Genomic DNA, 6,763 nt, shown 5'->3' with positions numbered 1-6,763 from the left:
TAATTGCCAAAATAATAAAGCACCCTAAATTTCCATTAGCAGCAAAATGAACAAAGAAGATATGGTACATGTGTACAATGGAATATTAGTCAGCCATAAAAATGAAATAAGGGCATTTGCAGCAACATACCTAGATCTAGAAATTGTCATACTGAGTGAAGTAAGTCAGACAGAGAAATATCATTTCACTTACATGTGCAATCTAAACCCCAATGTTCATCGCAGCCCTGTTTATAATAGCCAGGACATGGAAGCAACCTAGATGTCCATTAGCAGATGAATGGATAAGAAAGCTGTGGTACATATACACAATGGAGTATTAGTCAACCATTAAAAAGAATACATTTGAATCGGTTCTAATGAGGTGGATGAAACTGGAGCCAATTATACAGAGTGAAGTAAGCCAGAAAGAAAAACACCAATACAGTATACTAACACATATGTATGGAATTTAGAAAGATGATAACGATAACCCTGTATGCGAGACAGCAAAAGAGGCACAGATGTATAGAACAGTCTTTTGGACTCTGTGGGAGAGGGAGAGGGTGGGATGATTTGGGAGAATGGCATTAAAACATGTATAATATCATATAAGAAATGAATCTCCAGTCCAGGTTTGATGCAGGATACAGGAAGCTTGGGGCTGGTGCACTGGGATGACCCAGAGGGATGGTATGGAGAGGGAGGTGGGAGGGGAGGTTCAGGATTGGGAACACATGTACACTCGTGGCGGATTCATGTTGATGTATGGCAAAACCAATACAATATTGTAAAGTAATTAGCCTCTAATTAAAATAAATAAATTTAATTAAAAAAAAAAGAAAGTTGAAAATTGCAAAGCACATCATCAAAATTTTATTAGGAAATATAAGTGAGGGTGTGTAAACTTCTTTGTAATCAGTAAAAATTACTTATTACCAAATTGTATTTTTTTTTTACCAAATGCTAATAAAATATTGTTTGGAGCTGAAAAAAAAAAGAAAAATTAATAATAAAAGCTAGAATTTCCCAACAACAACAAAAATAAAATAAAATGACGACACAAGTGAACTTATTTAGAATACAGAAACTGACCCACAGAGTTTGAAAACAAATTTATGGTTACTAAAGGGGAAACATGAGGGGGAGGAATGAATTAGGAGTTTTGGATTAACATATACACACTAGAAATAAAATAGATAATCAAAAGGGACCCATTGTATAGCACAGGGAACTCTACTAAATATTCTGTAATAACCTCCACGTGAAAAGTATCTGAAAAAGAATGGTTTTATATATATATATTTATATATATATATATATATAACTAAATCTGTTTCCTGTGCACCTGAAACTAACAAAATGTTATAAATCAACTATACTCACATATAAAATAAAAATTCTTAAGTGCTAATCATTACAGACCTGGAGAAAAATAGCCAAAAAATATATGAAAAGATGCTCAATATCACCAGTCATTGGAGAAATGCAAAACTGATGAACAAGTTCAGATAAGAATCAAATAAATCAAGAGATATTCTGTGTTCATGTATAACAAGATTCAATATTGTCACGATACCAGATCTTTCCAAATTGATCTATAGATTCAATTCAGTCTCAATAAAAATTCTAGCAAGCTATATTATGTATATCAACAGGTTAATTCTAAACTTTAAGGAAATTCAAAAAAAGTGGGAATATATGAATACATATGGCTGATTTGCTTTGCTGTACAGCAGAAACTGACACAGCAGTGTAAAACATCTATACTCCAACAAAAAAAGGAAGAATATCACTACTATAATATCCACTCCTTTGAGAAAAAAGAATCTATTTAATAACAGCACTTCCTTGATTTAAAAAATTAGACAAGTATATTACCAGAAAATAAAATTGCAGATCAATATCCTTCATTGCTAAGAAAACAATTTAGAAACACTCCTGAGTATCCAGTGACACTGATTATCTGAGAGAAAGAGAGATTTAAAATATTAATCCAAATGATCAGGAAATGATCCTATAATGATTTCTCTAGTGCTGGCATTAAAAACAACAAAACAACTGCTTATTGTAGAATAGTACACATAGAAGAAGGTAAACTTCATAAAATATCATGATGTGTTAATCCATGTAACTAATATGAAAGGAAAAAAGTAAAAGCTCACGTGTTCTGCCTCCAATCCTACTCTCCTTCCCATGGTTATTTACGATCTTGACCACTAACAAATTAGAATGGTTCTGCTTTCTTTTGAATTTATAGTAAAAGGAATAATACATGTGTTAACATTGCCTGGCTTTTCTTCTGTTGCCCAATATTGGTTTGATAAGTCACTTTTGCTTCTTTTGTCAAGCTATCGATGATTTACTGTTGTCCAGTGTATTAACTCGGAGAAGGCAATGGCACCCCACTCCAGTACTCTTGCCTGGAAAATCCCATGGACGGAGGAGCCTGGTAAGCTGCAGTCCATGGGGTCACCAAGAGTCAGACACAACTGAATGACTTCACTTTGACTTTTCACTTTCATGCATTGGAGAAGGAAATGGCAACCCACTCCAGTGTTCTTGCCTGGAGAATCTCAGGGATGGTGGAGCCTGGTGGGCTGCTGTCTATGGGGTCGCACAGAGTCGGACACGACTGAAGTGACTTAGCAGCAGCAACAGCAGTGTATTAATTTCTTGGGCTCCAAACTCACTGCAGATGGTGACTGCAGCCATGAAATTAAAAGACTCTGGCTCCTTCAAAGAAAAGCTATGACCAACCTAGACAACATATTAAAAAGCAGAAGACATTACTTTGCCAACAATAGTCTGTCTAGTCAGAGCTATGGTTTTTCCAGTAGTCATGTATGGATGTGAGAGTTAGACTATAAAGAAAGCTGAGTGCCAAAGAATTGATGGTTTTGAACGGTGGTGTTGGATAAGACTCTTGAGAGTCCCTTGGACAACAAGGAGATCCAACCAGTCAATCCTAAAGGAAATCAGTCCTGAATATTCGCTGGAAGGACTGATGTTGAAGTTGAAACTCCAATATTTTGGCCACCTGATGTGAAAAACTGACTCATTGGAAAAGACCCTTATGCTGGGAAAGACTGAAGGCAGGAGGAAAAGGGGACAACAGAGGATAAGATGGTTGAATGGCATCACTAACTCGATAGACATGAGTTTTAGGATGCTCCAGGAGTTGGTGATGGACAGGGAAGCCTGGCATCCCTGAAGTCCATGGGGTCACAAAGAGTTGGTTATGACTGAGCCACTGAACTGAACTGAACTGACTGTATTATTCAATTTTATGAATCTGCTATTATTAATCTATTCACTTGCTTGATAACATGCAATTGTGTTTTTTTTTTTCCAGTTTGAGACCATAATGATTGATGCTGTTACTAAAGTTATTGTATGTATATATGAACATATGTATGAATGAGTGTACAACATACATGCATTTATGTTGAATATAAACCTTGAAGTGTATGTTTCTTAATATACCTTAAAAATGTGTATTTCAGCTATAATGCCAAACAGTTTTAGAAAGCAAATTTTCCAAGTTATACTCCCATCAACTATATTTGGCATTTTCAGCTGCATAAACCTTATCAATATTTGGTACTGTCTGTCTCTTTAATTTTGGTCCCTTTAGCTGCTGATTTAGCTGGTATCTATCTGCACCAATCAAAAAAATTTAAATCGCCTCATGACTAAGACCACAACAGAGAAAGAACTAATTATTTTTCCTTCGTATGCATGAATGTCTCTCTTTTTTTTTTTATATATCAAAGCAAGCAATCTTTCCAAATCTTCAAAAATCACAGTGTAAAGGCAATAAAAGAAACATTATATATTTGACACTACTTAGTATAGCTGTTGTACTTTCAATACAAAAACTGATTTTGACAGAACAAATTTTTACTCTTAGTTCTGAGAGGAGTTATTTTTTCATGTGATGAATTATAGATTTAGAGTTTCTGATTTACCTGCTCTTGAAATATTTTCAGCATTATATTTACATTCCCAACCTTCCTCACCTTCTCTTGTGGAATAGCTACGGGGCTTGTTAAAGAAGCATGCACTTGCATCAACACTCTAATTGGGTTACTCAAATACTAGACGTTTGCTTGTATGAACAATAGAATTATTTCATACCATTAAACATTTACCACATTTACATGGTCTTCCATTTACAAAAACAAAATCAGCTAAAATATGAACATTTAAAAATATAAGCTGTTTCTCTTTCATATGTATGTTTGATGAAAACTTGATACCCTGAACAAAAGCACAATAACACATATTAATTCTCTGTCACTGCTTTATATATATATGAAAGTGAAAGTGGAAGTCACTCAGTCATGTCCGACTCTTTGCAACCCCATGGACTATACAGTTCATGGAACTCTCCAGGCCAGAGTACTGGAGTGGGTAGTAGCCATTCCCCTTCTCCAGGGGATCTTCCCAACCCAGGGATGGAACCAAGATTTCCCATATTGTAGCCAGATTCTTTATATATCTATGTGTGTCTGTATATATATAGATATATACACAATGTTAATTCATTATATACTACTTGCAATGTTAAGTATAATTTTAATATATTTATTTCCCAACATCACCAAGCAATTAATCTAGTTCTTAGTGGACACTGACTCACCATGTCTCACAAATTTAACTCAGTTACACTGTGTAACTGGAGATAGCATTCAATGCCACAGGTTAAATGAACTGGCTATAAACAAGATTTCACAAGTCTGTGCTCGGGTTCTATTAATTTGCTACAGTAGTTCATAGAACTCAGAAACATTTCCTTATGTTTACCAGTTTATTATAAAATATATTACAAAGACTGTGTGCAAAAAGTCAGATGAGGAGGTACATGGAGCAACATCTGGAGGGTCCCAAGTGCAAAATCCTCTGGATCCCAGGAACTGGGGTGCATCACCCTCTCAGCAGTGTACATGTTCACCAGCCTGAAAGCTCATCAACTCCTCTCACTCCAGAGTTTATACAGACCCTAATCTGTAGCACTGCCCCCTTTCCCAGGAATCCATGCATTCCGCTGGTATTTCCAACCCTTTAATCACTTGGCCTTTCTGATGACCAGCCCCCATTGTGCACTTTCTAGGGGCCGCATTTTAACTCACTTTATTAATATAAACTCAGAGCTGCTGGAAATGTGGCTCCTTAGGAGTAAAAAAAGACACACCTGTCACTCAAGAAATTCTGAGCACTTTAGGAGTTTTGTGCTAGGGCAATGGGACAAAGGCCAATATATTTTTTATTATACCACATAAAACATTATTATTTTATCATACTGCACCCAGCGCTCAATGTCAAAAGCCAGTCACTAATATTAATTAATTAAAAAAAATAAAAACTAGAATTCTGAAGTGATGTCATATTTTCCTAAAAACATGAGTTTCCTATTTTCTTCACATTTGGACACTGATATTCACTAGCTTTCTAGATTTTTCCAATGATTCTTTAATTTGCTTTGATATTCTGCAAGTACTGTTCAACTTTCAACTTCTTCTTCATTAGGAATCCTTCCCAAATAGTTACCTTCTATGTGACATATCCAGACTTCAATAATCTTTCTTTTTTTTTGACTGTACATTATTTTTTTTAAATATAAATTTATTTATTTTAATTGGAGGTTAATTACTTAAATGAAACGAATAATCTTTCTTAAAGTCAGTCTCTTTAAGCAATGTTAGCTTCCTAGTCTAACTGAGGCAGTTAGTATTTTTTAACTACAAAAAATGTTACTACATATATCAAAACATGTATCTGTTAAGTTTAAAAGTAGAATGAGATTATAAATATAAATAAATGCATTTAATTAGCAACCAGGTGACAAACCATTTATCACATATCTTAGAAACACACTGTGCTTTTCTTATTAGTACCACTTTTACTCTCTTCCACAGAAATAATCACTCTTTTCTTTTTTTACTAATAAACCTCCCATTTTTTGTTGTAATTGTTATTTATGTATATTTACTGCACACAGCTCATGTGTGTGTATGTTTGTAGAGCATTATATGAATGGGGAATGCAGGAAGAGTTACTGGAAGCTGGAAAGATGAAAATCCATGTAACAAAGTGGTAAAACATTTCATGAAAATAATTGAAAGGACAGATGATATACACATGAATGTCAGAAAAGTTTAGAAAACAGAATTTTAGTGGTATAATGTGCATTGCTTTCAGTTGGCTACATCTGAAAACATTTTACCAGAAAGGGATGAACACAGAAAAGAACTTGCTTGTGTGAATGATGAAATGAAAGAGAATAAGAAGGTCCAGTGATTCAAGGATGTGTATGTTTGGAATAAGCAACAAGAAAAGATACAACTCCAAAAGCCTTTGAACTGTAAATGCTATTAGAACTAAGCTTTGAAATAAAGATCAAATCTAGTCATGTTTTTCACAACTTTGTTCAAAACTCTGTGTGGAATCACATGGTATCTAATAATTTTTTTTTAATTTGAAAGAAAAAGAAATCTTCAAGGAAAAAAGAACTTAGAGTGTGCACCCTCCTTTATAAATATATCTTGGTATGTATCTTGGGATGTGTATGTGTATTTGTGTGTATGTGTATCTTTGTAAATATTTGGTATTTTCTGATTATTTTTCTAATCTCAAGAATATAAAAATAAATAACATTACAGTTTTGATTTGCACTCCCATGACTGAGGGTGACCATCCTGTTATATATTTATAAGGCATTTATTATATACTTTGTGAAATTTCTATTAATTTCTTTAATACACTTTTAAGATTTTATGTC

Source organism: Bison bison, unplaced genomic scaffold (assembly GCF_000754665.1).
Source record: "Bison bison bison isolate TAMUID 2011002044 unplaced genomic scaffold, Bison_UMD1.0 scf7180017864339, whole genome shotgun sequence".
Classification (NCBI taxonomy): domain Eukaryota; kingdom Metazoa; phylum Chordata; class Mammalia; order Artiodactyla; family Bovidae; genus Bison; species Bison bison.
Note: the sequence above shows the minus strand (reverse complement) of the source record.